At 34.2% G+C, this 25,841-nt stretch overlaps 1 pseudogene; it reads right to left on the reverse strand.

The window, feature by feature from the left end:
• Positions 1 to 22,938: 22,938 nt before the first annotated feature.
• LOC137210963 (DNA endonuclease RBBP8-like) lies at positions 22,939 to 25,625 on the reverse strand (annotated as a pseudogene).
• Positions 25,626 to 25,841: the final 216 nt, after the last annotated feature.

Here is a 25,841-nt window from a genome sequence, read left to right on the forward strand (position 1 = left end):
GCAAGATGACAATTATGATTTTTCTGAACAATCTCTCTTGATACCATAGTAAAATTTATAATGCTCAAAAACATTTCAAGAAAGTTTGAATATTTCTACTATAAGCAATATTGGAATATAAACATATGCTTCCTAATTTATGAGTCTAAATATTTGGTGACATAAGTAGTTTTAAAGGAGAAATGCCAATATTGGCTATCTATATTAATGTATATAATCTTATATTTTAATTAATATATTTTGGAGTAATTGTGTTGCCAAACTTTTCCGTAATTATTTTTCAACTAGTAACATACCACATTGATATGGTACATATTTTGTACATAAAATTGTTCTGATTAAAATTAAGTATAATATCTTTAGTGAACAAAGTGGTTAAATTGCAGCAAATATTTTTTCAAAAGTTTTTAAGGTCTAGAATTTGTGCAGAAACCATTATTACATTTTTAAGTTTTTCTTTTAAATTTCACTTTCCAAAAATCACAAATAAAAGGGAAGGATAAATGGAATACCAATTTATTGAGAAATTTTTCTGACTCCAAATACAAATGTGGATGGCCAGTATATATTGGAAACTTTGGGGCATAAAGTCACAGGGCCATTGAACATTATATATTAAGCTTTGGTAACTGAGTTTTGCATGAGACAAAGTCCTAATACTTGCAAAGGTGTTATTATTTATATGGCTTAGTATTACCATAAATAGTCTATGGACATAGACCTGGTTGCCATAGAAATTTTTTTTTTTTTTTATAATTTCCAAGTCACTAAGTAGTTTTGAAATATTAGGGAGTTCAGTTAACTTTACCAGTCCTCAGATTCTTCTTCTGGCTAATGTGGAGCTGTGTGGATACACTATGAAATACAATCTAGTTCATAAAATCTTGTTATCAATAAATTTATGCAAGCAATAACTAGTTATATTATTTTCAAGGGAAATAATTACTAATAAAAATCTAAAATGTTGCAAAGTCTCAGTGTTCTAAGGTCTTGATACTGAAATTCTTTCATCTTCTTTTGGCATTATTCTCAGGAGCTGAAGAGTCTAGGTCATTAAACGTTTTGGTAAAATAAATCTTGACTACTGTTGTCAATTTCATCCCTCTGGTCTATGCTCACAATATCTAGTGTGCTCTTTCCCTTAATAGTGCAATTATTTGAAATATATATCCTAACACTAATAGTATAATGAGAAAATCCTGTATGCTAAATAAGAAAACAGAAGGAAACTGCAAAATAAATAAAATGTAAGGGAAATTAAAACACATTCTGTGTGACACAATCTCACCTCTTTAAAACTTTAATTATGTTTATTAGAAATTAAGAGCAAATTTTTAAAAATAGGCTAAGTATTTAACTTCAGAAGATTGAACAAGCGAGTAAAGCCAATAAGTAAGATGAAAGGAGGAAATGATAAAAATAAGACAGAAATCCTTGTAGAGGGGAACAAGAAAATGTGGTATAGTTTAATAAAAGAAAAATCTGATTATTGGAAAAGGAATAATAAATGAACAACTACTAAAATATGAAACAAAAATATTTAAAAAGTAAGAAAATCTATCAATAAGAGGGTAAAAGAAACTAGGAATATAGTAGGTATTTTTAAAATAAAATAAAATCTGATTAAATTAGACATTAGGCATTAAATTTGATAAAATAATCATATGCCAAAAATCTTTGGAAAACAATATGAAATGGTACATTTCTGGAAAAGTTATAAAGTGGTAAAATTGGAGCAAGAGCAAACAAAATCTTTAAATAACCCCAAAACAATTAAAGATATTAAATTAAAATGAAATGCAAAATCTTCCACTAGTGGCCAAATTATCTTCAGGCTGTTTTTCCTTCACATCTACATTTTTAGTTACACTTGTTCTGTGCCATTTCCTTATTTATCTCCAAATTATTTATTAAAATTAGTTAATTCCCTTATTGCTTACACAGTATTGAGAGGAATTTCTATGGTTATAGTTTTTTTTTAATTTATGCTATAGATATGAAGTTTTCAGCAACACTTGATCTGTATCAATGTTCTGCCAACTATCTTCAACTCAATTTGTAGTGTTTACTAGCTCTTTATGAAGAAAATGTAATAGGGAAGAACAAATCTGACTCCATATTGGGTCTATTTCTTTTACTTTAACCTTTTTATTCTATTGCTTTTTCTACAAATTAAGAATGTTGCCTGTAGCCTGAAATATAAAGGATAACCCATTCTCAAGGCTCTGAACTTTAAAGGTATAGCACTTTTCCATTCATATAGAGATAAGAAGTTGCAGAACAGAGAATAACATTTGTCTTGTTGGAGGTTTACAGGAACACTGTGACCTGATCTACAGGGACAGCTGCAAAAACAAAGGATTCCAACACCAAAAAGTTTGCAACAACCAACCACACTCCCAAATCTTTTAGGGTTGAATTCTAACTCCAGTAAAATGGTTCTTTGGTACACTAGTCCACCATCTTCTCAGTCTGCTGGCTTTCTGAATAAAGTTGCTATTCCTTGTCCCAACAACTCATTTCTCGATTTATTGGCTTGTCATGCAGCAAGCAGTATGACCTTGGACTCGGTAACAAAAATACTATAACTCTGTTAGAGGCAAAGATTTCCTGTTCTCCTTTTCTCAGATTAACTGACTTTAAAACTTTGAGCTAGTTGAGAAAATAGGTGAGAGTTAATATTTTGTGCAGAAATATGATTTAGCAAAGAGAGCAAATTAGAAGTTAAACTGTAATATACTAAAGGGCACTTGCATTAATTCCAGCAGTGTCACTTGGCTACTGTTTAGAAAAGATAAAAATAACATATGCAAATTAGATGTAACTGGAATTAAAGGAATTTAGCAAAGATAGGTTAACAAATCCAATTTGGGTTCACTTTTTGGAAGGTAAAAATGAATTTTCAGGAGGCTTTATAACACTGGAGACTTGGTTTAGATTTTCTTCTTTTCTTCTCCAAATTAATTTGGAATTGTGGAAAATGGAATCTTACAGAAATTATACAGTATCCCTTACCCTCATATTAATAACGATCAACAGATTTATAAAGTAAAGTGTATTTAAGGTATAATTTTGATGGCTTTCTGGTTGACTTTTCAAACTCTCCTGCAAAATTCTATGTCAAAGTTTTAAAATGAATTGCTCCTATAGATTATTATATTAAATTAAAAGAGAAAGGAATTCTTGACTTGTTCCTTCTTAATATTCTGATATTTTAAAATTCTTTCTAAATGCAAGTTATTTATTAAATTTCTATTGTATTAAATCATACATCCATGAACTTTTTTTTGTTGTTGTTGTTAATGTAGCATCATTAGAAGACACATAGAACATCTAAATGTTAACTATTATGTTGAGCCTAGTGACTGGAACTTAGTAAACCCCCAATAAATGCTAGCTTTTACAATTTTCATACTAACTTTTTCAGAAAGCAGAATCATCAAGGGAAAAATACCATATGATATTTTTGACAAATCTATTTCCCAAAGACAAAGCTCTGCAAAGTTTCCTTTACAAAAGAGAAGTGTTGCCTGCAACAAATTTGGACAAATTACATTTCTCATTTTCATTTGCTTCAATTTATTTACCTTTACCACTTCTAAACATGCAATATAAATCTATTTAGATACAACCTATCTTGCACTGCCCAGCCAGATAAAATTTTAGTTGGTTCTCTCAGACCAAATTAATACAGAAGCCCCCAATTCCTCTTCTGTAAGTAAGTAACACAGCACTTTGATTTACCAGGTATTATATGCCATCTAGTACTACACTTTTTGTTCACATAACTATCTCCTCTCCAGGAGAATAATGTCTTTAAAAATATGAAAACTTGTTCTCTTATACCACTTGTTGACCTTGTAATGGGCCTGGCACATAACAGGAGCTTAAAAGCTAATGAAAGGAAATAAGATTAAAAAAGGTTGTAGAGAGAGAGAGAAAAGAGAAATACTATGAAACTAACAATAAAGCAAAATGAGGTAAATCAATTTTACATTAACTTTGGGTATATAATTACTCTTACCTTCTAATGACTTTACTAGTTACCTCAAATTAATTATTTTCATATTTTTCAAAATCAAGTTCCTTTATTTTTTTCCCTTTTGATTTTTAACAGCAACCTCAAACTTCCTGCTCCTCAGGATTGAAGAGTGGGCCTCCAGTGCTCAAATTCTCTTAGCAATACCCTTTCCCCTTTCCCATAACTCCCCCACCTCATTACTAAACAGGCTTAAGAGATTAATGCCAAGAAAGAAGACTTAATATTAACTGATTATTCATGTCCCTCCCAAAGACCATCAAGATTTACTCCATCATGCTTTATATCTCTATTTTTCTCAGCTCCCATAAGAAACTCAAGACTTGAACCATTCTCATCTCTATACAGTTTTGTATACTTCTTAATTTGACCCAAGGTCACATCCTACAAAGTTAACACCAAACCTTCCATTATCCTTCTGAACTGTCAGCAGCACAATTTCCCACATTTTCAATATGTTTTTCTATGCTCCTGTCATTTTATTTCTTTGCCCAAAAGCTGGTAATTTAACATTAGTGTGTCCTGTGCAATCTTCATATGTGGCCTCTGTTGCAGTTATTTTTCCTTGTCTCCCATCTTTGACATATGATAGAGACTGAAGATGGGATAAGAGTCCTCCTTACTCCTTATTGACATTTCAGTGTTTGTTTATCCTGATTTCTAAACTTCTCATCTACTTGGCACCAAACTATTCTATCCATTAGCTCCGATTGTTTCAACCATATACCACTGCTTTTATTGGAGATTTTAAGACCTGAATCACATTTCCTGCCCTACCATTTATCCTGCCATTATTATTGAAATATCCACTCTATCAATATTCCCATTCAATATCTTAATTTTTCTTCTTCCTTAAATGTCTTGTTCTTACAATCCATTCAGTGATCCACTCCCATGATCAAACACTAGAAAAACTTGATATCTGCAAGTTCTTCAAAATTTCAGTCTCAAGCATCTGAAATTCAGAATACTACATCTTAACTCTCCAACTCACTCTCTGTTGAATCCCAATTTAACAATGTTGAATTCTACTAAGACTTCAAATCCATTGTCCTTACCATCTCGGCCCTTTTCCCTTCCCCTGCCACACTTGACACTCCACCCTGGCAGTCCCCAACTCCTCTCATTTTCTTACTTCCTTCAATAACCACTATTCTAGTTCCCAATTTAAATATATAAGCAACTATCTTATCCCTTGCTCGCTGTAAAACATTTTGGACAAAGCACAAACAAGGATTAAAATTCAAATTCTCACCTCTTCTTTACCTGTTTCCAAGTAGCTAGACAAGTTGGTGAAACACACAACTTTGCAGATTTTAAATTCATTTCACAAACAACCAGTGTAATCTCCATCCTGATTGTCAATTACTTTACACTTTCTTAGTTGTTATTTTACTCTCCTAGACTCCAGTATTTCATACATTTTGCACTCTACTAAATGTTTAGTACCCTTCCTTGAAACACACTTTCAGCTGCTTGCTTCTCAATTTACTCCTGAAATAGAAGAAATTAAAAGAAAGTGTATATCTTCTAACAATTACTCCTAAACTACTGGATACTCCTTTCCATTTCAAAGTGAGGATTTAGTCCTCAGATTTCTCTGCTCTATCTATACCCATTTACCAGTTGATATCATCTATACTCCAGTCTCTAAATAACAACTGTATCGTGATGATTCATATCGCCAGCTTTGACCATTTTCCTAAATTCCAGGTACATATATCCAACTGCCTAGTAAACATCTCCATTTATATGTCTGACAAAATTAACATACCCAAAGACAACTTATTTACTTCCATATCTGCTCTGTCCCACCTACTTTTACTCCAATTTCTCCATATCAGTTATTTTCAATGCCATTCATTCAAATCTCAGTTCCCAAAGCATATAATTATTATTTTCTTTCTTTTTTTCACATTCATGTTTAGTCCATTAGGAACTGTATTGCCTCTTCTGAGGATATGTCCAGAATCTGACCATCTCTCATCCCATCTTCACGACAACCACGTTAGTCCCAAGAACCATCATCTCTCCGATGGGCTATGTCATTTTATCTGCCCTCCTTGCATCAATTCTTGCCTTTCTATAGTTTCTCTTTTTCAAACAGGAACCAGAGTAGTCTTTTAATCTTTTAAGTGTATATCTTCTCAAATCTTCCTAATGTTTCTATCTCAGAATAAAATCCAGTATCCTTACCATGATTCAGAAATGGATACCTGAGCTAATCTTACTTATCTTCTGACTCAACCATTCATTCACTTTGTTCAGGCCACTCTGCCTTTTTTGTCATTCTTTTTTTTTTTTTTTTTCACTTCCTGGGAAAGATCAGGAGGCACCTATTTACTTTGAGACCTCAAATCCCTGTTACTTCTTGTGGAATGCTTTCACCCCAGATATCTACTTGACATAAGCTCTCACTCTGATATCTGCTCAGATCTAATTTACCTCATCAAAAATAGTAGGAAATAATATCTAAAAATATTTCAAGTCTACAGTGATAGAGTGAGCTTCACAATCTTTTAACAGATATATAGCTTAAAATTGCATATAAATTTCAAAGATATTTTATCAAGTGTATTAGTTAATTCAATGGTTGATATTTTATTTTCCTAAGAACTTTTCTCCAAATTTCCCACAATCATTGGGAAAGAGATTAAAAGTAATCATTAGAACAAAAACACACTAACCTCACTTATTTTGGAGGGATAATTAATCATGTCTACAAAATGGGTAAAATGCCAATGATATCACTAAAGGAAGGGAAAAAGGATATTCAGAGTCTTCTGTCAGAGCATTACTCAGAATAATAGTTGTCAATAGCAGTTGTGTAGAGCTGTATTTAGAGAACTGTTTAGAAGAGATTTTTTAATCTATCTTCAAAGGATTTAAATAATTTAAATAATTTTTTTAAGAAAATCCCTCTATAGTCTAATAAAGCATCTTGGCATAGAATAGTTTTCCTATAAAACCTTTTAAATTTTCTTTGACTCTATTTTCACTGGTTTATGTATAATCCTTGCTCATTAATCCAGTCAACATGTTTTATCTCCATCAATAAACATTCAATATTTTCATTTTGATGCTGTTTTGCATATCTACTAAAATTCCCACATCTACGTCTTTCTCTGATAATTGGAACATATAGGTCACTGAGTTGCTGTAACTGCTTGTTTATATTTAGGACTTTACCTTTTCCAGAGGTCATTCTCTTTTATATCAAAAACCAAACCAAGTACAAAAACACACAACAAAAAACCACCATAGGTTCCTTAATACACACAATACTTTCATTCATAAATAAGAGTTACTGATTGGAAAGTTATCATTTAGCATATTTGAGGATTGGTAGATGTTTATCTCAGGGAAAAATGTAATTATTTTATTTGTTCAGAAAATTTTAGAGTGTTTAGTTTAATGGTTGATATATAACTGGAAATTTTATTTTTCTTATGATATAAAAAGGGAATTTGGATATATTTTTATGTTTCTTATGGCTTGATTTTAATGTTATGAGATAAGAGAAACAACAAATAAAAGAACTTGTGAAGGAATGTCAAGAGACATCTATTGATGAGGAAGAATTAAATGTAGCCCATTTTGAAAATGGCTGTTTAACTCTGTGGCTCAGGTGGAATCATTAGATTCAGTTCTGACTGTTTATCTCAAAAGATCTCAATAAAATTGTCTAGAATGATACGAGAGATACCAGTAGATTTTCTAGTCCTTTCAATTGATTCAGAGGACACGTGATATTATTAGGTAGAGAGTTTGGCTATTTGGGAGGCCAAGTATGCTGAATATGATTGATGAGGAGGAGGAGGATGTAGATTCAGAGGCCTTTTGAAACTCAAAGACTACCAGACCTAATTTTTCAGAATCTACAATTAATTTCTAATTGTAACCGATATATTTTTGTTTTATTAATTAGACAGTAGTGGAGTTGGGTAATTAGTTAGAGTAATCTACTTTATTTGTTGCTATAAAAAGCCAGCCCTGGGGGCAGGGAAGGGAGAGACAAATTGGGAAATTGTGACTGACATATACACACTACTGTATATAATATAGATAACTAATAAGAACCTATTGTATAGCACAGGGAACTTCACTCAATACTCTCTAATGACCTATATAGGAAAAGAATCTAAAAAAGAGTGGATATATGTATATGCATAACTGATTCACCTTGCTGTACAACAGAAACTAACACAACATTGTAAATCAACTTAACTCCAATAAAAATTATTTTAAAAAAGAAACACTAGACAAAGCCACTTCCAAATCTGAGTGGATTAACAGTATATATATATATATATATTTTTGTCTCATTCACATCATAATTCAGTGTTATTGAGAAACTAGTTTGGCAGATATCCTCCAAGTGTTGTCCTAAAGATTCATTCTCCATCCAACTTTTGAGACTGCAATATTAAAGAGCTGGCTGAAGAAACTTTTCAGGATAGAACAAGGTGTTTTTATGGACCAAGTCTAAAGGTGACACACATCAATTTAAAACCACATTACATTGGACTGAATTTTACAAGTTCCCAATGTAAATGTAGGTGAGGCTGTAAAAAGTATTCATGTGCTTGAAAAGAGAAAATGGGATAAGTAATCTAGCCAATATTTTCCAAAAGGCAAAGAAATGGATGATGTTATTTTTATTCCATTTATTTACACTTTCATATCTAATACTTGTAAACAGATAAATGTCAAAGTATTTTTATCTGGAAAAAAACTTTTATGTTCTTATCATAGTCTAAGTGGAGGCATAGGATAGTGCACCAAAACAGTCACCTAGAACAAACACAGAAGATTAGAGAATAACAAGTGTCTTTGTGCCTGATTCACATGCAATTTTTTGGAATCATAAAGGAATGCTGAAATCATTGAATATCATTTTAAGTGTGGAACTGAACTATTGTTTCTAATTAATTTCTATTTTTTATTTTATGATGATATTTTCTGGACTATTTTGTTGAAAAGATGTTGAAAATGTTAATTCAATTACAGAATCCTGCTAGTGTAACAGATATTTAAGTGAATTGTTCCTTTGTTGCAGGTGACAGAATAATGCTCATGGATTCAGGACACATACCATAGTGATCAAATAACTCAGTCTTTGGAGCCAGGTTGTATGGGTTAAAGTCTCAGTTCCGCTAGTTTTTAGCTGTATCAGACAAGGTCCCAGCAGGAAATAGAAATGGGGTAAACGTTACAAATTGAATAAAGGGGGTTAGAAGAAATATCCATGAACATTCTTTTATAAATTGTTGTTAAAGCATGATTAAATGTAAAACATGTGTTGGAAATTATTGTACTATATATGTTAATATAGTTATCTCCCTCAAAGCCATTTGCTTACATTTTAGGGAGAATTTCAACTCTCCTCCCAAATTATTTGTTTTTATTCCAGAATAAAGATTTATCTCATGAAGGGAGATTGGACCTATGCACCAACCACCATATATAGTCTCTGAGTCTCATAATTTCAGGATCCCTCTCTTGTGATGCAACCCCACTGAAAGAACAGAAAAACATTTGGATCTTATGTCTTCCCATGAACTGTACAATGGGGAACTGAATCTAAGGTGCTCGAAGACTGATAAGCAGTATGATAGGAGATTTCATGTTTCCTGTCAGGACTATTTATAAAGATGTGAGAACTTAATAGGGCTTTAGGACACCATTAACAACCACAAGAAACTAACCCTTGGCCTATAGAGGCAGACAGAGAAGGTGGTCATCACAGAACTGGAAGAGTAGTGACTAAAAATTAGGAGTTTGGGGATTTAAAAGAGTACATTACTATTTCTACTTTTTTTTTTCTTTTTCTTTACAGTAGTCTTTTTCATGTGCCTCCCTTTGACCAAATCTAAGTGGAAGCCAGACAGGAAGTGTCCACTGATGCAGTTCATAAAGTTTAGCTTCCTGAGGCATAGAACATGGTGGATAAAGGTGAAGAGTCAATCTGGAAGAGCAAATAGACTGAAGCCCAGTTTCTGCCTTTAAAGATTTCATGTTTTATGTTTAAATACTCTTTTCTTACACATACAAACTTCAACTATGAAGTATGGATGAATTTTACTGTCTGAAATTCCTTGAACTAAACATTCTTCTGTTCTAAAAACTCATTCCTATCCTGTGTACCACTGAACTGTCATATCTATCTCTTAGTTTATCTTTCTCACTATTTTAAAACCACAGTCACTTGCAACAAAGTGTCTCATAATTATTGTGCAGTACACGTCCTAGTGTTATTCTCAATGGGTCACACCCTGAGTTAGGGTAGAATCTGTGAATTGTTTCTAATGAGTAGAATATGGATATTACTCCCTTGATCAGGTTACATTATTTAAGAATCAGTATTTGCAGATGGGAGTGAGAGAGTCCCTTGCTGCCATATTGTGAAAGAGGCTGTGAGAGAATGATGTGACAAGGATCCATGGGGGCACCTCTAGGAGGCGACTCCAGGCCTATAATATAACCAGCAAGAAAATCCCCCATAGCTGCAAGAGGATGAATTCTCCCAATTACTTACATGATATTGGAAATATATACTTGCCAGTCAACATCCAGATGAGAACACAGCTCAGTCACCATCTTGATTGAAGACTTCTGTGGCCCTGAGCAGAGGACCCAGTTAAGCTGTGCCTGGACTCCTGACCCAAAGATACTGAGAGAAAGTAAATATTTGTTGGTTTAAGCCTATAGGGGTGTGGTCATTTGTTACAGAGAAGAAGAAACTAATATTATTATTTTTATAATACTATTTTTAAATACTATTTTTTTCAAAGAACTCAGCTTTTCTTATATGATCATGAGTCTCTCATTACCTTCAGGCCATATCTCCTGTAATTCATTATTTTTTTATCAGAAAATCTCAACTTTAGGACATCAAGTCTTTCAAGTTAACATATGCACTAGGAAAAAAAATTATTTTATAAAAATATAAAATATGGGGCTTCCCTGGTGGCGCAGTGTTGAGAGTCCACCTGCTGATGCAGGGGACACTGGTTCGTGCCCCGGTCTGGGAAGATCCCACATGCCGTGGAGCGGCTGGGCCCGTGAGCCATGGCCGCTGAGCCTGCACATCCGGAGACTGTGCTCTGCAACGGGAGAGGCCACAACAGTGAGAGGCCCACGTACCGCAAAAAAAAAAAATAAATAAATAATAAAAAATATATATATATATAATATGGATATAAAAATTACCCTATATTTTATATATATTTTCAGATAAAAATGAGTTTAAATACATTTACTTAAAAGCAGAAGGCTTTTGATATTGTTGATTTTCTGAAAATATTCCTTTTCTGATGTAGACACTAGTCAAATGGATGAAAGAATGAGGAAGAGTAGTAAAAAGTTGCCCCCTTCCTGCTCAGAAATTGTGTATTGCCAGTACACAAAAGGAAGATTTAAGCTCATTCTAATTCTTTACTTCTTATAGATTATGTAAATTATTCTACAGAAATGTTCATCACCAGAACAAAGCTGCCTTAAATGTATCAATAAATAATCTAATAATTATCAGGCTACGTTATGTGTTCTACACTGTGAACTTAAAACATGTAAAAATTCAGCAATCTTCTTTCCCTGTGTATAGCTGGACAGTGATTTGAAGTACACATTTACTAGTTTTCCTTTAAATGTAATTGTATCAGAACGAGGCCCCTACTATATATTAGGCTCTGACTGGTGTTGTGACAGCCAGTGCTGGCCCTAATCTTATTGTTAATGTCAAAGACCAAGCATGACAGCCCAGACAAGATAGGCTCCAGTGAATGACAGAGTAATCAGTCTGGAAAAGAACTGGCTCATCCATAAAGGATCAGACACTGGACAGTCACTATCAGCATGTTCACATGTTTGCTTCTTTTCTCATTCTGATGACAGCTAGATCATTTAACATCTTATCCTTATGTCAAAGATTATTTGAAATTCATGTTGTTCTCACACTGTAAACTAAAGAAATAAAAATGTTATATATGTCAGTATTATTAATATATGAAATTCAAAATATATGAGTGCATTCTGTGAAAATAGTTTTAAAATATAGGATTTTACAAACTGCTCAAAAAATGTCCCTTCATCATCTCACACGCAGTTTTCTAAAATGCAGTATCAAACAGTTCCTGCTCAGGTTATAAAGTTGTGTAACCTTCTTTATGTCTTCATGATTTCTATTCCATTTAGTCATGATGTATATTTTAAGCAATTAAGTAAATTTATATTTGATGCTTCAAAGACAGGGACACATTAGTCAACTTAGTATATTGTACCTGTCTAATAATTTTTTAAGAACATGCAGAAAATCCATGTAGTAATACTTTATTTCTGTGAAATCTCTAATCATAGATCTTTTGAAAAGGTTAACAACATATAAATCTCTTATTAAAGAAAATTTATTATATATGACACTGAAGTGTTAATATCATGTGTTATTAAGTTTCTTATATGATATTTCTTGAAAAGGATACTGTATCTTATTTCAAGAAAATTCTCTGTATTTCTATATAGTGCAATTCTGCAAAAAAAAAAAACAAAAAAACAAAAAAAAAAACCTTGCAATATTTCATCTCACATTTATCTGAGCAAGGAAAACTTGATTGCTCTTCCAGTTATTGAAGAAAAAAATTAAAATCTTAGGTGATAACATAAAGATACTATTAATATCTCACCTTAGAAGGTATAGGAAAATATGTTCTTTTTTGATAAATTTATAATACATTTCCAAAATAACTGAGAAGTGTTTTCAGTATTTGGGGAACATATAGCTACTAAAAAAAAAAAAGAAACAAAACAAAACAAACAGACAAGAAAATTACTATCATTTTAATTTTAAGATAATAGTTAAAAATTATTGTATTTTTGATAATTTGCATTATGATGTCAAATCAGAATTTTTAATAATATAAATTTCCTATGACTTCATGATGAGTCAGTGGAATAATGCAATATGCTTCTTTATCAAAATGTATTTGGATTTAATATTTTAAATATATATATACATTTATATATATTTTGAATTTTAATATTTATATAATTTTTGTTCCTCAAAATAATAATTTATCCTAGCAATGTTGCAGTTAAGCTTGGAGTTTAAAATGTTGATTAACTTTAAATTCTATTTTATAGTTATTTGACTATAATTAGTAATGTATCTTTTAACCAATGGACCTACAACATTCAAGCTTTTGTTGACCTTGAGAGAAATGTTTCATAGGAGGAGAAGAACCTACCTATTGAATGTTAAAATCAGTAAAAGTTAAATAAAGAAATCAATAATTAAAGAATACTTTTTGAATGATATTTCTGTCAATGATAAAAGAGAAAGAAAACAAGAAATAGAAGTAGGTATAGCATCAAGGGAAACTGTGAGATTTCATTCTTTTTCTTTCCTTCAAGAAGAGACATTTTAGAACATGTTGAATATTGCTGAAAATGATTTATGTGTGAGAGAGAAATTAATAATGCAGGAAAAATAAGGGAAGAACAGTTGGAATCCAGACACTAATGAATTGATTTTTCATTTGAAAGGGCCAGGGATATGTCTCCCAGTCATATGAAGGAAACTAGGAAATAAGAATACAGACATAGGGTGGTTTATACAGTGGTCCTCAGAAGCTGAGTAAGTGTTCACTTAATTTATTCTATGTTTTCTCTAACATAAAACATAAGGACATCAGCTGAGATTACAGGGAAGAGGAGAGTCTGTTAGAGGTTTTCAGAGAAAAGAAAAAGATAAAATATTTAATCAGGAAAATGGGCAAGCTAAATTAAAATGAAAAACATAAGCTAAGGTTCAGCATCCTGAATATAAAAGGAGAAATATCAGGATTACTATGTTATTCCCCCAAATCAACCTTTAATTCCTTAGGTTCAGGAAAAGAGGATGTGGGTGCTTGGGGGCTTAATTTAGATTTATTATCACTAGGTGACTATAAAAAGGAAAGAACTGGGGTTTCCCTGGTGGTGCAGTGGTTGGGGGTCCGCCTGCCGATGCAGGGGACACGGGTTCGTGCCCCAGTCTGGGAAGATCCCACATGCCATAGAGCGTCTAGGCCCGTGAGCCATGGCCGCTGAGCCTGCACGTCCAGAGCCTGTGCTCTGCAATGGGAGAGGCCACAACAGTGAGAGACCCACGTACCGCAAAAAAAAAAAAAAAAAAAAAAAGGAAAGAACTAAGTGTGGCAAATGGGGATATTTAAAAGTGAAATCAAGTGAACAATTAGAATAGACCGTAAAAAATTTGAGTATATAAACAGGGTGATGGACCAAGAAATAATGACGGGGTTAATGGATTAGATGAATCAATATCTTAAATAATTACTGAAATGGATTAATTGCAGGACATGAACTGGTGATGTAAGTCATGCCACCTGAGTGAAGGATTTCTGAAATTAACATGTTGGACTTGGTACAATTTTTTAATTATTCACAAAGTGTATACCATAGCAGCGATAAAACTATTACAAGAGTAATAATAATGACAGAAGTAGAGATAGAAAAGATGACAATTGCTAGATACTAGATTTGTCATTGGGAAATAGTGTTCTGGACTTGGGAAGACATTAAATATGAAGTGAGAGAGCTTATGGTATAATTTATTGGAAATAACTGGAACAAAATTAGTCTTCTTAAAAGTAAAAACAGTATAAATAACTAATAAACACACACATCCATAATTTTCAGTATACCAGGTATGTGCACAGTTGCAAAATGATGACAGCGATTAATGGAAAGGTAGTGAGTGGAGCAGTCAATTTTTGCTCCCTATGCCATCTTCCCTCAGCTCACCTCTGACACCAACAATAACTATGATGGATGGTCTTGTGTATGGAAACAGAATCTAACGTCAGATATCTTTCATTAATCTTTCTGCTTTTCTTCCTTAGGGCTTTCTCTGATGTGTCTGATGTGTGGGGCCATTAACACCTCCAGGAACAACTTTCAACCAGTAGGAGATGAGAAGTGGTGCATAAGCAATGGGGAAATGAATGACAAAGCCTCTGATCCTTCAGACAGTAGGCTGTAGGCTCAGAGGGCTCAGGTGAGTTGAGCCCTAGCCTATGGCAGTAACTTCACAAGCAAAACATCTTTCTATGGCTGTTCTATTTTCACTGTCTCATAACCCTTACTTCTATTTCTGCTTCCTCAGATCACCTCCAAATAATCTAGCTATTCCCAAGTTCTTTTTACAGACTTTGCTTTCAGGCACAGATTTATACATGTAAGGATTATATATTTCTTTAATTTGAGTAAATGATACAAGAAATTTGTTGTGAAGAAGGCCCTTCTAAACATGAGATATATTGTAATTCTTATGTCTAGAGAACCTGGCCCACAAGTTTCCAAAACAGGGACCCACTACTTATCACCACTTGACAGGGGTGAAAAACCTTTCACCTCCTTTAAAAGCTTTGTTTTGCAGTTTCACTGTGTTTTGATATACCTTCCTTGACCTTCCTATCTTTTGGGGGAAGTATGCCTACATGGCTCCTTGCCTACAATGCTGCAAATAATCAGAGGAAACCCCAGATTCCTGAGTGTTGATATTGCTGGTGAATTGAAAACCAGTTTGCCGGGTGCACCATCTCCATTAATAGCCCTACCCTCTTTAACTCTGTTGGAAGTGATGGCTGGTGGTGTTCAGTTTCCTGGCTTCTCCTAGTCATTAGTATAGTGGATGTGGTAACTTGAGCATGTGGTTTTGTGATGGCTTCTGTGGGGTGTTTGGTCATGCCAGAATTGCACAGCAATGTGAATGCCTTCTTGGAGCAGGGATGCTCTGGTGGTTATCTGAAGGTGGTTTGTTGTGGGTATTTAAGGTATGAGCTGTGGGTCAACAAGAGTTGAAGTTGCTGCTCTAGCTTTCTTAGGTTTCTCCCATCTGTTGATTTCAATCAGTGAAAAATTAAGTAATAAAAATAGTGCCTAGAGTGCATATTATCAACTACAGTCTGCCAATTTCAGTGGGAAAATTGGACCACAGTTATAAGATACTTTCTCCATAATATACTGGATATGTAGGAGAAATAGACATAGGAATGAAATGTGGAATGAATTTTTAAAATTTTCAAGTCAAATAAAGTCAGTGGAGACAATTTGTATAATTTAAAGTACCTTGTTCAAATGGCATAGCTAGATAAATGAGATGATGCTGAGAATTTTCCCATAATTAGGAGCTGAGATTGGCCACTTCATATTTAGGGTGTACCTGTTACAATTCCAGTGTTTGCCACCCACTGAAATATTGTAGTTTTTCAAAGAGATTCCACATTACAATCATTCTTTTTTCTGTGAACAACTGTAAGCAGCTCTTTTGCCCCTTTCTTGTTTGGCTGTTTTCTCTTCCCCTCAAAACTTAAAAGCTTAATTATAAAATGAAATCACTAGGCAATATTTAACCTAACTCCTGACTTATGCTCCACTGGATGCACACAATGCCTTGCCTAACCTTTTGCTTCTTTCCCTAGATCAAAAGAAGTAAGAATAAAGAATAAGTAGTTGAAGAATGACTAGCTCTCTACTCCCAGCTTCCCCCTTAACATTTCTGCAGTCTAGACCAGTGGGAAAGATAACATCTAAAGAAAAATCAGGAGTTAGCCAGTCTGCACACAATGGAAAATGACACAACCTCACCTCCTGCCTAGATGATTCACTGAGATTCTTCCCACTTTTTCCCTTTAAAAACTATCATGGCTGAGCAGAATCTTGGGAGTTGGTTATTGGACATGAGTCTGCCTTCTCCCCAGGGTTGCCAGCCTCTCTAATAAAACAACCTTTCCTTTTCCAACCAACACTTGTCTCTTGAGTATTGGCTTTCGAGTAAGGAGCAGCTAAGCCTACATTCGGTAACACAATAATCTGTGTCAGTTCATCACATCCTCACCTTGATTTGAAGCACTGAGAGCAGATGTACATCATTTGTAACTCTACTGCTTAAGCTCTGTGGTTTGTGAGTTCTTTTTACTTGCTAGTTTTGATACCTATGTTTCATCTTCATAATTTAGGGAGAAACTTTGTCACAGTAAGTCTCTAACAGAGCAAGAGAAAGTTAAAATTGTGTTTTGACAAAGAACAACACATTCAGCCTTGGAGAAATAATAAAATAGACTGAAATAATTCCTCTCTTTTCTATAAAAAAGACTAAGTTTTTTCTTAAGACTCTTGTTTGTAAACTATGGAAAATCTCTGAAGTTTGCCTCCATCTACCAGGGAAAGAGGCATTTCTAAGATTGTATTACCATTGAACAGTAGACTCATGTATTTTTGTGTGCAAAGATATCAAATATTTAAATTAAAGGGACATTATAATTTTTAGATTTTTTTCCCCCATTTTTTGTTTGTTAGCTTCAGACCTGAGGGGGCCAGGTTTGCTAATAATTCTTTTCTGCTTATAATGCATTATCAGAAAGATTGTGTAAGAATACTGAAGCAATTCTGGTGAAATCTGCTTAATCACAGATTCCCAACAACTGGGTTTTGTTTTAGTTTCCTTAGGCTGCTCTAAAATATATCACTGATAGTATGGTTTATAAACAATAGAAATTTATTTCTCACAGTTCTGGAGAATGGAAGTCTGAGATCTGGGTGCCCACACTGCTGGTGAGGGCCCTCTTCTAGTTTGTAGACTGCCAACTTCTTGCTGTGTCCTACATGGTAGATGGGATGAGGAATCGCTCTAGGGTCTCTTTTATTAGGGTATGAATCCCATTCATGACTTAATCACCTCTGATTAAGGTGATTTCCTAATACCATCAATTTCAGCATTAAGTTTTCAACATATGAATTTTGGGGAAACACTTTCAGCCAATAGCAATGTTTTTCTTCAATTATTGAATATGAGAATCATAATTTATTAATATTTATATTTTTAGATCATACACAAATAATTCAATGAACTTTAAGAAATACTTTAGCATGCTAAATGCATCAAAGTATAGATTTTGAATCCATTTTCTTCTGTCTCTCCATATTACAGCTTTTGTGTACTATATATTGACAGACAGAGAGATGAAAGGATTATTCAGTGAGAAATCACTCCATACTTTGTTAAAATTATAGAGCATTATTTGAGCAAGTTATGAATTGCCAGACTTAACAATGTAAATTAGTATTTCTTAATTTAATAGAAATAAAGTGCAAGAAAACAAATCAACTGGCTGAATATAAAATAGGACTTTCAATTTAAGCTACCCAGCATGTAGATTAATATTGCTACAAACAGTATCATCCTTGCCAGATTTGATGTGCTTTATTTGTTATTTTAAGTGGCAGAGCAAGGACTGGAGGGGTGGATGTTGAGAAAGGCAATCACATGCAGCCTGTTGACCCTTGGACCTGCAACATTTTCTTCATGGAGATAAGGAGGCCTGGGAGCCTATGCTGATCATATCACCTTATTTGGTAATATCTTCCCCCATTCTGGATTTGATGTGTACTTTGTTCTGCTTAAGAGTGTACATCATATAGCACCTGGCCAATACCACTGCTCTATCTCTTCTTAGAAGAGAACAAATGGGGTCCTACACCTGCAGCATGGGGTGATGCACACCACCATCTCTCCCTGTTTCAGCTGCATGGGGTGGTTGAGGAGGGAGACCACTTGGCCTTGGGGACTGTCAGTCACTATTGAAGCTGATCTTACTCCATCTCTTCTCAATGAGGAAAGCCTTATTCCATCCAGTGTCTGTGTAAAGTTGTGTTGTTGTGTTTTTCTTGGGCATTCTAACACCTGAAAACCAGACGGCAGTTGACATCTTGGGACTGCTGCCCCTGGTGACAGGCATTATTATGCTCTTTGCTGTCCTCCTTGAAGTGGGACTCCTCCCAGGAGGATGTCATTTTCCCAAAAATGTACTAATATTGCTTATTTTAAGTTATCTTTTTAAAAGTATTAAACATGAGAATTTATCTTTTGTTTAACTTTTGTTTTGCTTAAAATTGATAGCCAACATATATGCTAAAACCAATTAAATAGTACACTGATGCAAATAGCTTAGAATACTTCCCAAGAGTAAAGTCAGGTATATAACAGCTTGACACAGTTAATAATACCTTTTTTAAGTGGGTAATGACATTATTCTGATAATCAGCTCATTTATATCCCCCTTGGGGAAGAACTTTTCTTGATCTTACAATGATTTCATATATGTCCTTATTAGGAAATAACTATTTTTTTTCAGATTCCTTAGCTCCCTGTAGCTATGTGTTACCATAATTTCTGGGCAAATTTTAACTTGCAACACTTTATATACAACAACCTGAAAAATCTTTTCTTTTCTAACTCGTCTCTAGAGAAAAATTGAAAACTCTTAAGAAATTCATTTAGGTGCTTAGAAAAAGTGTTTCTTCTCTTTGATTCTTTATTTTCCTACTCTGACTCATGTATTCAAACCCTTATGCCTGTTGCAGCTTCAAGAGAGTGTTCCACCTATTTATTAGAGTGGTGGGAAGCTTTGCTCCTCATTATTCTGTTAATCAAATCTTTCTCTGGAGTCCTTGAATATCAAATCTTCTTTTATATTTTATTCATTTTAGACTTTGTCATCTTTTATTCAAATGCTCTTGGTTCTATTTTTCTCTTTATTACTTTTAACACAAAATAGGCTTTTAGAAACAATTGCATTCACAATAACACCCATATTTAGTTAAAATACGTATAATTAAAATGATTGATTTGGAAGCAAGTAATCTCAAAATGCATCTCACAAAATAAACTGAAACAAAATAAAATAATCAGCATAAGTAAATGTAGTCATCTTTAAGAAATATAACAAATTTTTGGAAAAATGTAAGTTTGTGACAATATGTCAGCAATATTTTAAATATATATTTTTCTAATACTCTTAAACCCTAAAAAAGGCTATCTTTTGTTGATTACTCTTATTTTTAACAGAAAAAAGTTTGAATCATAAAATTTACTTTTCAATTTGCTATATAGGTAAAAATAAAAATAAATAATATATGTGTAATTAGAGATTTGGTGAGAGAATGCCAGCTGCCTAACAAAATGTGTGGTTTTCTTCCTCCTGGACTTGTTTCTCCTCCAAGTTTGTATTTAGTTTTGGTTCTGTGACTGCATCCTAGCCCATGACATTTGAGAAGAGATTCAGTGGGCCAATTCCATCTTGACCTATGAATACCACTCAAATCGCTCTTCTGTTTTCTTTCCTTCTGATGGTTACATATCTCTTCCCTGGGCAGCTTTGGTGCATTCATGACTTCCTAAATCAAACTCTCTCAGTCCTTGAGCAAGAAAGCCAATATTGGTCTAGTCCCAGATTTAGAAAAAAAATTCAATTGCATTAAGCCACAGAAATGTAGGTATTAATTTATTATAGCAGATACCACAACCTTAATTAATGCACTGTTTTCAGATAGTGTTAGATAACAGGGAACTGAAAAATAGCATTTCATGTTTCTTTTTCTTGTGAATTCACCTGGATAAGAATTCTAATTTAAGACAATCAATTGAACCAATACAAAATTTGGTAATATTTTGTTACCTTATATCATTAGTATTTTTAAAATGTATTTTATTGAGGCAATGTTGATTTATAACATTATATAAGTTTAATGTGTACATTATATTTTTTTCTCCTGTATACACTACAACTTGCTCATTACCAAAAATTTAGTTTCTATCTGTCACCATACAGTTGATCTCCTTTACCCATTTTGCCCTCCCCTCACCCCTCCCCCTCTGGTAACCACTACTCTGTTCTCTGTATCTATGTGTTTGTTTTGGATTGGTTTGGTTTGGTTTGTTAATTAATTTATCTTTATTTTTTTTCTTTATTAATTTTTTTATATTTCATATATGAGTGAAATCTGATGGAAGAGTTCCTTTCAACATTTCTTGCAAGGCAGGTCTAATGTTGATGAACTCCCTCAGCTTTTGTTTGTCTGGGAAATTATTTATACTTCATATCAGAATGATAACATTTCTAGATAGAGTATTCTTGGTAAACTGTTTTTATCTTTCAATATGTTGAGAATGTCATTCTACATCTGGACTGTAGGGTTTCTGCTGAGAAATCTGCTGATTGCCTAATGACAGTTCCTTTGTAGATTACCATTCTCTTTTCCTTGGCTGCCTTTAAAATTCTTTCTTTGTCGTTTACTTTTGACAATTTTAATGTATATTTCCTTTGGAGAAGGTCTTTTTGTATTGAGGTATTTAGACATTCTCTTAGCTTCATAGACTTTTATATCTAGTTCCTTCCCCAGGTTTGGGACGTTCTCAGCTATTATTTCTTTAGATAACCTCTCTCACACTTTTACTGCTTTTCTCTTTCTGAGATACTCATTACCCTAATATACCCTTCCAAAAAGAGTTGGATAACTCTTGTAAAATTTCTTTATTTTTTTATATCTTACTTCCCTTTCATCTTCTGTTTGTATCATTACCAGATTTTTATCTTTGAGTTTGCTAATTTTCTCTTCCATATAGTCTGCCCTATCTCCAATGCTTTCTTATGCATTCTTCACCTCATTTTTTGAGTTTCTTAGCTCCAGAATTTCTCTTTGGTTCATTTTTAGAGTTTCAATATCTTTAGTAAAGTATTCCATCTGTTCATTAATTTTATTTCTGATCTCATTTAACTGCCTTTCTGAGTTTTCTTATAGCTCATTGGGTTTCTTCAGAACACCTATTTTGAATGTTCTATCAATTAGATTACAGTATTCCATGACTTATTTAAGTTTGGCTTTTGGAGAATTGTCATTTTCTTTCTGTGGTATAGTGTTACTGTGGCTCTTCATGGTGCCTGATGAATTCCCTTGCTGGTGCATTTGAAATTAAATGACAGGTTAGAAGGTGCAGTCTTGTTTTCTGGTAGGTGACACTAAAACACAAATTTTTCTTTCTCTTACCTGAGCTGCCTCTGGTTATATTTGAGAGTTGGTGCTTTCCAGCCTCCACCACCTCTGTAACAGATGGGGATTGCTGCTTTCCTTATAGCGTTTTGTGCCTCCGGGGTAGTTGTTGCCTTGTTTCTGCCAGCATTGCTGTCATCACTGGGATGGTGGGCTCTTCCCTTGCATCCAACATCCCCTGAGTCACAGGCTCTGCAACCATGGAGAAAAGGGGACTGTAGGAGGGGAGCTGGGGTCACGCATGTACTTCTGGTTTGCTGGTTCTGCATTGAAGATGAGTAAGATGGGGGCTGAGGTTGTGGGCACCACAGTGACTGGAGAGACAGTGTACCAGTCCACACTGCCATGGCTACTCAGTTAACTTTGTCCATGGGCACTACTGCTGTAAGGAGGCTGGGGTCCTGTGTGCCACCTTCCCTGTTGCTACTGGCTTCTCTGAAGCTGTGGACTCAGCTACTGCAGTCAGAGGGCCAGGGTTGCAGGCACCAATTCTTCTATTTCCCAGGCTCTGCCTCTACCATGTGTTCCAGTCCACCCACTTTTATATGTACAGATGTGTGGAATTCTCCAGCTTCCTGCTGTATTGAGAAGAAACACCTTTGTTGAGTTGTGGATATTTTACTAGTTGTAGTTTGTAGGGGATAGAGAAAGGTATTTTTTCACTTTGCCATATTGCTGACATCCTGTCTTCTTTTAAATTGATTTTTTTTTCATATTTTCAAAATGGTAATTAGGTATTACCAAATAAAGTAATAAACAGCTCTTAACTCAGAGTGCAAATGAAAGCACCTTATTATTTTAAAGGTGCAAAAGCAAGAAAATACAACATAAACTTATCCACATTTTTAGGTAGTCATCTGTGTGATAGGTAAATGCCATTTAAAAACATTTCCAATAGAAAAATGATTTGTAAATCAGTTTACAGAACATCGAAAAAATCAATTTTTAATACTAACCTTAACTATAAATAACTAAAAAGAAAATTGTCCTCTCTTCTCTTTTTGCTTCAACATTTATGTCTTTTGCTCTTTGCCTTTGGGAGAAAATATTGCGCTGTAAGGCTGCCATCTTTTGGGGTGAGGACAAAATTCAAGATCTTCTTTAATGTAACCTCTTTCCATGCAAGTCTGAGCGGAAGGAAAACCAACTTCCCAGAAATTCTCCTGTGTGTTGGGTGGAATGTAGCAAAATCGGGGTCCAGCAGGAAGCCAACTTCTTTCCTCTTTCTTCTGCTGGAGAATCTGCATAATAAAATTTCACACTCTTTACATGTGTGTCCAAGCAATTTTCTTCTCTCTTCTTTTTTCCGATCCACCTCAATATGAGGAAAATTTTGTAAGCTAGTTTCTCTTTCATCATCTTTAAAATATGGCTCAACAAATGCTTTCTGTTTGACTTTATCTTGTTTATCACTACAAGTGTTTGATTTTTTTGTAGTAACTGACAACACCTTCTCTTCATCTGCTACTTGGGGGAAGCTATCCACCAAACAGGATTCATATTTTTCATGTGTAGTCCGATCAAACATATCTTGCAAGCTATCATCCATTTTTCTTTCTCCATTTGGACTTTTTTCTCCCTTCTGCTCTGCTTCTTCAGTTTTAAAAACATAGTTTCACTAACCAGTGTACAGTCCATGTCCACTGTCTCTCCTCCAGCTAATCCTGACTGACTTCCATTCTTTATATCTGCTACAGTAATATCCATTTTATACTGAGAAAGGTCTGCTCTTGGATCTATACTCCACTGGATATTTTCAAAGAATACATCTTGGTTGTTTGTGGAGACTTTATTTTAGCAATTCTACATGGATTTAACAGAAGAACTGGTTCAAATTCACATGCTTCAAGGATTGACCTAGTTTTTATTTTTATAGGCTCATGAGAACCAGCAGCCTTCATGTCATCAAAAAGATTCTCTGTCTCTAAACTTTCACGTGGATGCAGAAGGATTCTAAAGATAGGATTTTCTTCCTTTATTTGTAACAGTGTTTTATTATCTGGAGATTTACTCAAGGACTGGAAAAGAGACTCCTGTAAACAGGGCTCTTTTGGTTTAACCCACAGCTCCTACTCAAGGCCTTACAGCTTGAGAAAGAGCCCTTTGGAACAGGCTTCAAAACTTCATAGAGAGTCACTTGCCTAAATCTGAGTTTAGAGTTCTCACTTCCTTGGCTTTTCTCTTGACACTGAATAGCTGAAAATCGATCAGACAGATCCAGAGGTTTATCCATCACATAGTCTCCATTCATGGAAGAACAATTATCCATTGCAAAAAGAAAAGCATTTTCTTTATCAAAGGAGGTTTGGGGGCAGCTTATTTCATCTTCACTTTCTTCCCCAATTTTCTTCCTTTTAGCTCTGCCTCCCAATGATTTCAGGGGTACTACATGCTTATCTTTATCAGTAGCAGTATCTTTAGTGTGATCAATACTATCCTGTTCACTTGTATTTCTATTTATAAGCATCTGCTTATTAGAAGATGACTGGTTAGTGATCTTGTTTACTTCAGCTCCAAGATTATGATGTGTGAAAAGAGCACCATCTTCAGATTTTGATCTAGGTTTCTCTAATTTATAATTAGAAGTGTTGCTGAAAGGCACTGTTTTCAGATTTTTGTTTTGTTTTCTTTTGTTTTTGGTTTTTTTCTCCAGTCTCTAAAAGAGAAGGGGAAAAAAAAAACTTATATTCAAACCTAAACTACTTTTTACATTAGAGGTAGCTCCAAGTACAGGAGATGATACCTGAGTGGTCAATTCTTCTTGAGGAGGAGTCTTTGAATTAGAATCTGAAAATGTTAAACTATCTTCACCATTTCTTCTAGATTCCTCAAAATGTCTTTTTTTTTTTTTGGTGATCTCATTCCAGGCAGTGGTAGAGCTCATCACCAAGAGGGTTCCTAGGGCCTCAAGATTCAGATTCATCTTGAACACTAAGTCCAAGTATTTCAGAAATAACTGTAGCTAAATTATCAGGAGAATAACTGATTTTTCCATATGATTTAGCCATTGGAGCTCGACTCTGATCACAAGTGTTGGTCACTAGAATTTCACTTTCATTAGGTTTATGTTGTGGATGAGTTGAAGACTTTGGTACTTTTTTCAATTCATGTGCACACACAGAATGCTCCAGTTTAGTATGTGTTTGTTCTACGTGTTGGACACCGAGGTTTTCCTTTCTTCATAGCCAGTTAGCACCAGAAAATGAAAACGTTGTTATTGGTGAATCTGGAATAATACCTTCCTCAGATTTAAGATCAGTTGCTTGATGTGGTTGATCATTCTCAATTTTCTGCTGCAGCTATTCAGAAAACATTTTATTTTCTTCCTGTAGGTATTCTTTTCATTCATAAGCTCTGTGATAACTTTAAGATTCTGCTGTCGAATATTTTCAAACTCTTGTTGTTTCTTCTGCTTATGTTCTTCAGTTATTGCACAGCAATCACATAATCCTGCTCTTAATTGATATTCTAAAACTTTAATGGTTTCATGAAGAACTTTCTGTTGCTCTCTCAGCTGTTGATTTTTGGTGAAGAATTCTTCTAGTCTTTGTGCATCTAAAATTAATTCCTTTTTCAGTTTGGTTACTTTTACTTGTAAACCTTGTACTTCTTTATCATGATACTCCTTTAGTTTTGTCCAAAGATCCTTAAAGTCATTAGATACATCTGGGTTTCCACAACTGCTTCCTGAGACAGTCATTTTGCTTAATATGCTCCACACTTCTACTGCTTAATGTTTTCTGCCCTTTTCTGTTACATTATATACGTCTGAAGTTGTCTTTGGCCAGTTTAAATGCAGCTTGGAAGATTGCCTCAAGATTCTTAAAAGCCCCAGCACAGAAGCAGGCACACTCTGAGGCTGAGCAGAGAAGGCCGTTTGCTTTTCTCCTTGTTTGCCATTTGCTTTCCTCCTAGT

This window comes from Pseudorca crassidens, chromosome 18 (assembly GCF_039906515.1).
Source record: "Pseudorca crassidens isolate mPseCra1 chromosome 18, mPseCra1.hap1, whole genome shotgun sequence".
NCBI lineage: Eukaryota > Metazoa > Chordata > Mammalia > Artiodactyla > Delphinidae > Pseudorca > Pseudorca crassidens.